This window comes from Rhipicephalus sanguineus, chromosome 9 (genome assembly GCF_013339695.2).
Source record: "Rhipicephalus sanguineus isolate Rsan-2018 chromosome 9, BIME_Rsan_1.4, whole genome shotgun sequence".
Lineage (NCBI taxonomy): Eukaryota > Metazoa > Arthropoda > Arachnida > Ixodida > Ixodidae > Rhipicephalus > Rhipicephalus sanguineus.
Window position 1 is genome coordinate 144,561,590 of NC_051184.2, and position 10,359 is coordinate 144,571,948.

General features: G+C 46.8%; 1 long non-coding RNA gene across 1 annotated transcript; it reads left to right on the plus strand.

Annotated features, from left to right (window-relative positions):
* Window positions 1–8,831: 8,831 nt before the first annotated feature.
* LOC125759880 (uncharacterized) lies at window positions 8,832–10,154 on the plus strand. The gene is made up of 3 exons (XR_007417641.1): window positions 8,832–8,955; window positions 9,554–9,942; window positions 10,020–10,154. It is a non-coding gene; the product is annotated as an uncharacterized LOC125759880 (long non-coding RNA).
* Window positions 10,155–10,359: the final 205 nt, after the last annotated feature.

Sequence of the window (10,359 nt, forward strand, 5' to 3'; positions counted from 1 at the left end):
CAGTTATGTAATTTGCATTGGGTGACGCCCGGTCGCTATTTCCCTCTCCCGTCATGCTGTATAACATACGTTGACGTGGGAAAGAGACGGGGGGGGGGGGGGGGGGGGGGAGCGAAGAACTTTACTGAGACCCCGAGGAAATGGATCATACGCTTATGGGCTTCCTTGGCAACCAATACAAGTGCCCTTGCGAGGAACCCACTACGCTATAAATCATTGTAATTTTACTGAGACCCAGAGGAAGTGTATCATGCGCTTATGGGCTTCCTTGGCAACCAATCCAAGTGCACTTGCGAGGAACCCACTACGCTATAAATAATTGTAATTTTTGAGAAGTAGGCCAGCAGGCACTCTGCCATTTTTTGTCATTCTACGGAGAGAGTTGGTACCTGCTAAACCCATGTAAGGCATTATGCGCACTTTGTTGATGCTGTGCCTGATGATGAAGAATTATGGCAGGGTCCTTTGTAATGGGTTAGAAGCATTCAACAATCTGCTCGTTGCGCAATTCGCATTGTGTGACGCCTGGTTACAGAATTCGCGTTGTGCTACGCTTGGTGCTTATTTTACTCTTCTACCACGCTATATTGCATATGCTAATGTGGTTCCTTCCCGACATGAAGCCTGTATAGGACCTTTTAGCAAAGCAGTTTCAAGCACCGGTATGGCTCAGAGGTTGAATACTGGGCTCCCACGCAGAGGACCCAGGTTCGAACCTCGTTCCATCCTGGAATTTTTTTCTTATTTAGTTTTTTTTCTTATTTCGAGCGATACTGGTTACGGACACCGGCGGCGGCGGCGGCGGCGGCGGCAGCGGCGGCGGCAGCGGCGGCGGCGGCGGCGGCGGACAACTACGGCGCCAAAAACGGCCGGTGAAATGATCTCATAACAGCTTTCGCTGTAAAAAAGAAGAAGGAAGGTACTCGGGCGGCGTACGTTTAAAATGGCGCCTGCCTACTTTAAGTGATATTGAAAGGGTTGCCTGAAAAGCAAGCTCGTGCTTAATGGGTGAAGTAATTGGCTGGCATATGCATCCAGTGTCGTCGGTGGCTTCCAAAAATTGGGCGCCCGTCAACTAAGAGGGTGAAGTAATTGGCTGGCATATGCATCCAGTGTCGTCGGTGGCTTCCAAAAATTGGGCGCCCGTCAACTAAGAGGGAAAAAAAAAAAAAAAGTTGAAAGGAACGAGGGGCGGCCGGGGGGGAACAATCGGAATAAGTAGAACTTCCTGAGAAAGCGAGGGCTGTGACAATGCTGGCCAGAAGCGGCCTTTGGAGCGCGGAAAGGGGGAAGGAAACCGTGGTTCGGATTCACTAGAAAATGAAAACATCTTAAGAGAATAATATCTACACGTATGTGCACATTTATAAATGCAAGGTTAAGAGATATTAAAAAAGAATATTGATAGTGTATTATGGGAGCTGGTCGGGATTTTATTTTGCGAATAGGTTAAGGTTTTTGAAAGCTGAGCGTACTTCATGTCTCTTAATATTATAGGAATCATGCTATGGCTTTTAACTATTCCAAATTACCACGAGCTAGATTTATTCCTGATGGGTGTAGGAATTGAAATTTGTGTATCAAATACGATTCCATGTATTTCCTCTCACGTGGTGACCGGAAGTTTGTTTGTAGAATGTAAAGTTTGGCTTGATCGAAATTGTGGTCTTGTTGATTGAAGTGGCTGGCTACTGCTTTTGGTAAGTTGTGCTTTGTGTCTGCGCGGTGGCCGTTCAGTCTTACATGAATTGGTTGTCCAGTTTCGCCTATGTACTGTTTTTTACAGGTGGCCAACCAATTCAGGTGAAACTGGACAACCAATTCATGTAAGACTGAACGGCCACCGCGCAGACACAAAGCACAACTTACCAAAAGCAGTAGCCAGCCACTTCAATCAACAAGACCACAATTTCGATCAAGCCAAACTTTACATTCTACAAACAAACTTCCGGTCACCACGTGAGAGGAAATACATGGAATCGTATTTGATACACAAATTTCAATTCCTACACCCATCAGGAATAAATCTAGCTCGTGGTAATTTGGAATCGTTAAAAGCCATAGCATGATTCCTATAATATTAAGAGACATGAAGTACGCTCAGCTTTCAAAAACCTTAACCTATTCGCAAAATAAAATCCCGACCAGCTCCCATAATACACTATCAATATTCTTTTTTAATATCTCTTAACCTTGCATTTATAAATGTGCACATACGTCTAGATATTATTCTCTTAAGATGTTTTCATTTTTCTAGTGAATCCGAACCACGGTTTCCTTCCCTCTTTCCGCGCTCCAAAGGCCGCTTCTGGCCAGCATTGTCACAGCCCTCGCTTTCTCAGGAAGTTCTACGAGTCTTATTCCGATTGTTCCCCCCCGGCCGCCCCTCGTTCCTTTCAACGTTTTTTTTTTTTTCCCTCTTAATTGACGGGCGCCCAATTTTTGGAAGCCACCGACGACACTGGATGCATATGCCAGCCAATTACTTCACCCATTAAGCACGAGCTTGCTTTTCAGGCAACCCTTTCAATATCACTTAAAGTAGGCAGGCGCCATTTTAAACGTACGCCGCCCGAGTACCTTCCTTCCTTCTTTTTTTTTTTTTTTTTTTGTCGTCTGTAGCTGCCTTCCCCACCACCTTCTGCAGCTCCTTGGCGGACATTTAAACGTAAGCCGCCCGGTTTTTCTCCCCGCCTGTAGTTTCCTTCCTCACCACCTTCTGCAGCTCTTTGTGATGGCTGCACTCGCCCTCTCGCTTGGTTGTACCCGCCCCCCCCCCTTTTTTTCTTTTTTTTTCTTTCTTTGCAGCTACCTTTAACTCTGACATGCAGACCCGAACGTGTTTGCAAAACTCTCTTGAAATGTGGCAAGGGCTTTACTCCTCTGCTTTCGAGTTTCTCTCTTTCCAGGCATCAATTACCAACAGCAACAGACGCGCCGCCGCTGACATGACGTCATCACTAACCCCTTAAAACTAACACGCCAGGGATGACAAGGCGCCTTTGACAAAGATAGGTCCCCTATCGAAACGTCGGCCAGCCTGATCTGAGGCACTTTCTCCTGTTTTGAAATCTATAATCCTCTAAGGTGTCACTTAGTGAAGACTTCTCGAAGGCAACACGACACTGCCGGAAAAAGTTACATGAATTTGGCAAAAAACTCTGGACAGCCATACTGTAAACAACTGTCTATTAACAAAACTGCCTATGTGTATTGCCATATTACCGACCGTTGTGTGCGGACTTGAGACTCGTGAGGAGCACAACAACAGTAACTCTGGTAATGCTTCCCCCATCACTCTTCCAGCTGCTGCCAGTTCACGCGCCCCAGCAACAATAGTTAGCACGAACGCAATCAGCCAGTCAGGTTATCAGTGCTGTATTCCAATGTACGTAGTGCATGTAACAAGCGCGACGACTTTTCTTCAATTATTGACACGTGTTCTGCGGAGTGGTACTGTTCACAGAAACTTGGCTGTCTTCCGCAATCCATGACTGATTTATTGCACTGCGAAGTGGGTTACAAGATTATCGTTCGGATCATACTGATGGTAGAGGCGGTGGTGTGTTGATAGCTGTCCGGGCTACCTTGGTCTCTAGTGCGATTATGGTCGACACTAAGTTGGAATTTGTTAGCGCATGTGCATTTACAGGGCATAGAAAGTTATCTTCAGTGTGTGCTACAAACCACCACAGTGAAGGCAATTAAAACAACACTCTGACCACGACTAAAAGCAAATAAAAGCACGACGTTCCGGCCCCCGTACGGGAGCCTTGTTCACAAGTGAAAAATGACTGTCTTTTTCACTTGTGAACACAGACAGTCATTTTTCACTTGTGAACAAGGCTCCCGTACGGGGGCCGAAACGTCGTGCTTTTATTTGCTTTTAATCGTGCTCAGAGTGTTGTTTTAATTGCCTTCATGTCTGTTCCAGACCAGACGGGTTTCCGTCCAACTATCGATTTCAAACCACCACAGTCTTCAACAACATTTTGTCAAGAATTACATGATGTCCTAAATAAGCTGACTATGCGGTTTCCCAAATGTCCTTTATTTCTTTTTGGAGATTTTAATCTGCCTTGTATAATCGGGTCTACTGACCCACCAAGTCTTGCAGCAAATTCAATGGAATGTTCGTCATTTTTTAATGTTTGTTTAGATTTTAACCTTAAGCAACTGGTACTTCAGTCTACTCGTTGCTCACCTCATTCCGCTAATGTGCTAGATTGCTGCTTACGACCACTCCAGGACCCGTCTCACCTCTAGTCTTTATGCCTGGTCTAAGTGATCACTGTTTTATTCACTGCAGTATTCATGCCCATTTGCCTTACACGAAGCAAGTTAAATTTATTAAAGATTATAAAAACGCCAACTTTACCGCAATAAATAATGAACTTGCTAATTTCATCACAGAGTATATGCCGAGTTTTATACTCGCACCATTCAAGAAAATTGGTTGATGTTTAAAGAAAGGTCGCTTTTTTGATTGACCACTACATTTCTAAAAACGACTCCTTTCTCCTTCTAAAGCCCCTTGGTTTAACGCCCATTTGAAGCGCTTACTAAACAAGAAGAAAAGGATTTTCCGCCGAGCAAAAGTGGTAATGACGTCTGAGCGCTGGCACGCCGTACTTCGTCGCTGAACACGAGTACAAAAACGCCATAGCACAGGCTAAAAACGTATTCCACAAAACTACCCTACCCGCTCTACTAAAAGATAATCCCCAGCAATTTTGGAATGTAGTTCGTGGCAGCAGATCTACAACTTTTCACTTAATCGATATCAATGGTGATGCTGTTTCTAGTCGTGACTGCTGCAATGTGATGAACGATGTATTGTTTCTTGTTTTTCTGGCACAACACCCTTTTCCATGCCTTCTGTCGAAGATCCTTCCTTTTTTCCTATGGATTCATTTCTGTTGATTCACATGGAGTGTGCCGTATAATAGAAAAAAACGGCAGGCCTGCGCTGAAACCGCAGCAGTCACAGCGAAAGCTGGAAGAGCGGCGTTTCCAGAGCCCGCTGTAAGCTCTCTTGGGGCCACAATACAAGTACACTAGAAAGGTACCCCCTACGCCATAAATCCCAATTTTTGTGAAGTTGGGAACACCTACTAAGCCATTATTCATCATTCTGCGGAGAAGCGAGGCACCAGCTACACATCTGTAAGGCATTATGTGCACTTTGTTGACGCGATGACTGATGACGATGAAGAATTATGGCTCAGCCCTTTGTAATGGGTTGGAAGTTTTAAACGGCCACCAGTTATGTACTCTGCACTGGGTGACGCCCGGTCGCTATTTCCCTCTCCGTTCCATGCTGTATAACATATGTAGACGTGGGAGAGAGGACGAGGGGGGCGAAGAACTTACTGAGACCCCGAGGAAATGGATCATGCGCTTACGGGCTTCCTTGGCAACCAATACAAGTGCAGTTGCGAGGAACCCACTGTTGAAAATAGAATAGTGGGGGCAGAGTCTTGAGGGTGGGGACAGGATCGCAAGGAGGAGGAGAACGAAGTGGATTCAGAGCTAGCCTTCATGAAGTAAAGACGTGTTCCTGATCTACGACCACGGGTCTCGTTATTTACATTTGGTGCCGTTGAAACCCGGGATAGGTCATTCGTGGACTACAATTACTTCGGCCGAGCGTCTTCGGAAGGTGCGTGGAACTCTCAGGTTCAGCGTCTCTCGGATTATTACGATTCCTGACAGAACTACTGCAGAATCCCGATGCCGAAGCGCGACGTGTCATGACACACGTCAACATTTTGAAGAGCAAAGAAGCTGAGCTCTGCAGTTGGACAGGAAGATCCTCGACGTTATCGAAGACGAGGCACTTGACACGGAACTCGGGGAGTCCAGCCATGAATACCATGAGAAAGGTCTTGTATGCCACGTCGATGGGCAGTAGTTCCTGTCTGAACTCGAACAGTGTTCTCACGGCGTGACACGTGCTGTCCTCCTTTTGCTTACGCCGACGTGACGGTGGAACTATAATCGAGCAGTTTCGTGTCAAAATCGCCGACGACAGTTGACAGCATCTCACGAAGGCATGCAACGAGACATGACCAAGTTTCGGAGGCCCAGATTCCAACAACAAAGACGGATCTGTCTGCGAGTCACAAAGGGATGAAAAACGAGAATAATATCAAATCGGCGGTGCATTGACCTGCAAGAATATGGAGCACACGAGAGGAGGAGGTCTTTTTTGGCCGTGATCAAGCGCCGATGATGTGCGTGGAAGGTCCTCCGAGCAACGTTGCACGCTGTAATTGCACAAGAGAGGAACAGCCCTTGGAGAACTGTGGTAGTATTCCGCAAGAGGGAATAAAGAACCCGAAGAGGATCAAGCGATATCATTCTCGAATTCAAGGCGGGCAGTCGTGAAACCGGTTGGAAGCTGTGGCATGAATAATGAGGTTGAAGTTCGAATGAACAGTTTGTGTCCAGTGAGCAACTGATGAAGCTTTGGAAGGAAAGAAGATGCCGCCAGCTTGCCTCACCTGCAACAATGACTCCTTCAATGAGCTAGCCAAGTCGTGCGTGTTTTTCTTGGAATTCGTCGTCGTTGGCTATGCACAGCTGGATGTCAGGATTTTGTTACGCTTCAGCTTCGTGGACACTGACCGACGGTTAGTGAACAGAGCGACGGGAAGAGCGCATACACAAGGAGGGAGAAGCGCTGGGCTTCTGCCTCAGGGAAGAGAAGTGGAGGGTACCGAAAACGAAGCCAAAGAAATACCACCACCACGCGAAACTACTGTGCGAGCATCTCAACGAACATATCCCTACGAGAAGCGGGAGAGTCAGGCACCGGGACTCGCCACTGACGTGTGAACCGATCAGCAGAACAGCGTCGATATCGGCAACCTTCTCGAAATGCGGGACTTCGCAGGGTTCGGGCCGCAACAAGAAACGTCGCTGCAGGTATCTAGGCACATGGAGAAGACTCCCAAACGCTGCAGTAAACCGTTTGCAGGAGAACCTGAGTGCGGAGTACACCACCAATGCCACACCGAGATGGAAACGACGGAGATGGAAGCGCGCACCTCATTTACACATCGGATGGGCAGGCTTCATCACCGACTGGCGTCTGAGACGCGGCGACAGTGCAAGAACAGCTGTCCGAGTGACGTGACTGCATCACGGACGAGATAATCACAGCCTCTTCCGTTTGTTTGGCTACGGGCCACGTGGTGAACCGGATGGTGCAAAACCTGTGTGTAATGGAAGCCAAAAAATGACTGATGTGACGTTTTTGTCCTCTCCCCCTCGGAGGATGTTGAAAATAGAATAGTGGGGCAGAGTCTTGAGGGTGGGGACAGGATCGCAAGGAGGAGGAGAACGAAGTGGATTCGGAGCTAGCCTTCATGAAGACGTGTTCCTGATCTACGACCACGGGTCCTCGTTATTTACACCCACTACGCTATAAATCATTGTAATTCACTGAGACCCGAGGAAATGGATCATGCGCTTATGGGCTTCCTTGGCAGCCAATACAAGTGCACTTGCGAGGAACCCACTACGCTCTAAATCATTGTAATTTTACTGAGACCCTGAGTAAATGGATCATGCGCTTATGGGCTTCCTTGGCAACCAATACAAGTGCACTTGCGAGGAACCCACTACGCTATAAATCATTGTAATTTTGAGAAGTAGGGCAGCAGGCACTGTGCCATTTTTCGTCATTCTACGGAGAGCCGTGGTACTGCTTAACGCATGCAAGGCATTATGCGCACTTTGTTGATTCTGTGCTGATGACGACGAAGAATTATGGCAGATCCCTTTGTAATGGGTCGGAAGCATTCAACAACCTACTCGTTGTGCAATTCGCATTGTGTGACGCCTGGTTACAAAATTTGCGTTGTGCGACGCTTGGTGCTTATTTTACCCTTCTACCACGCTATATTGCATATGCTAATGTGGTTCCTTCCGACATGAAGCCTGTATAAGACCTTTTTGCAATGCAGTTTCAAGCACCGGCATGGCTCAGAGGTTGAATACTGGGCTCCCACGCAGAGGGCCCAGGTTCGAACTTCGTTCCGTCCTGGAATTTTTTCTTATTTCGTTTTTTTCTTATTTCGAGCGATACTGGTTACGGACACCGGCGGCGGCAGCGGACAACTACGGCGCCAAAAACGGCCGGTGAAATGATCTTATAACAGCTTTCACTGTAAAATGAAATTGTCTAGCTCTGCAGGTAATGGCGACATCAATTCAAAGTTCTTAAAAAAACACCAAGCTTTATTCTTCCATTATACTTGCTGAGCTTTTTTCAGTCTTTGCAGTCTTCCACTTTGCCAGATGATTGGAAGGTGGGTAAGGTGGTTCCACTTCACAAATCAGGTAACACCCACTCTCCCCTCAATTACAGGCCAATATCTTTAACCAGTGTACCCTGCAAACTTCTTGAGCACATCATCTATTCGAATTTAGTACCTTTCTTGAATCCAATTCATTTTTTCGCCTTGGCAACACGGTTTCAGGAAGCACTTCTCTTGTGAAACGCAGTTACTCTCTTTTACTAACGATCTTTTTCGTGCTTTTGACAACAATTTCATTATAGACTGCATATTTTTAAATTACGCTAAAGCATTCGACACTGTTTCGCACACTCTCCTTCTTAAAATGAGCAAGCTAAGTATAGATCCTTACATCCTTGACTGGATTCACTGTTTTCTAACAACCGTCCGCAGTATGTTCACGCTAATAATTATAACTCTCCTACGTTGCTGTTACGTCAGGCGTACCACAGGGTTCGGTTTTAGGTCCATTACTTTTTCTTATTTATTAATGATTTACCTGTCGGAATTAATTCTATCATTAGGCTTTTCGCTAATGATTGCGTGCTGTATCGTGTCATTCATAACCCACATGACGTTTCTACTTTGCAGTCCGACATTGACACTGTTTCTAACTGGTGCGACAAGTGGCTCATGAAATTAAACATTAGTAAGTGTAAAGTTATGAGAGTAATGCATCACAATAAAGTTAATGACAATTTCTCCTATACCCTTAAAAACTCCACTTTAAACCCGTTAGTAGTTACCGTTATCTTGGTGTGCATATAACCCACAACCTCTCTTGGAATATGCACGTTGAACATGTAATTAACAACGCAAATCGCATGCTGGATTTCTCCGCCCTAATTTTTCATCCGTTCCTTCAGATTTAAAACTTAAATTGTATACAACACTCGTTAGATCCAAATTAGAATACGCTTGTTCTATTTGGGACCCATTTAGCTCCGTATTAACTACAGCCCTTGAGTCAATTCAGAACCGTGCAGCTCGTTTCGTGCTTTCTAATTACAACTGCTACGCCAGTGTCTCTTCAATGAAAGCTACCCTAGGTCTACCAACACTTAAATCACGCCGTAAGTACTTCCGCTTAAACCTATTTCACAAAATCTTTTACACGAATCCAACACTCAAAAATGATCTTTTCCTTCCCCCAGATTATGTATCACCACGGTTCGACCATCGTCTCAAAGTTAAAATTCCATATGCCGCACTAACACTTGCCATGCTTCTTTTTTGCCGCAAACAAGCAGTGACTGGAACCACCTTCCTGCCTCCATTGCTGCAATCGAAGAATCTGCCGCCTTCAAAATAGCAGTTATAGATGTATTGTTCTCGGACCACTCCTCTCTGTAATGGAGAGAGACTCGGGAGAGAGACTCGGGAGACACCGTGGTGGCACTGCAAACAAAACTTTATCGCACACACCACGGCAAACAGAACTCTAACACGCACTCAAAATTTACAACAAAAAGTACCATTAGGAAATGCGACGCTATTGCGCAATCACTAACAGACAATCGCAAAACCTTCGAGCTATGCCTAGCTCCTCTCAACCCGAGAGTCTGGCCACTATGGCCTCTCAGTCACTCGCGATACCAATGGAGCGTTCTTACGGTTCGCGGTGTCCGCTGACTCGGTTGGTGGTCCCAAGTCGACGTTTGGCCCCGTCGTCGCAGCTCCTGTCGACGACTCCGGACCGTCGCCGTCGATCAGACGCCTCGCTGATCGTCCTCCTCGCCGATGCTTCCTTCCTTTCGGAGAACACCGGTCTCTCCCAGTTAGGCCTAACTGTCGGCCTCTCGTCAGTGCCACTGGCTCGAACTGTCGACGTGGCTCCGTGATTGTCGGTGGGTCGCCGTCGTCTTGCCGAGCTGTGGTAGTGCCGCAGGTGCCACGAGAACTGCGTGATGAGGCTGCCGCAAGCCCGGGACGCCTCGCTCAGTAGACCCCGAGGTCGTCGGCCACCCTCCCGGGGCATGCACACCGCTGCCTCCAGAACTCAGCCCTGCTGTTCCCGTCGCGGACGCGACGCTGGCTTGCAACACCTTGCTCC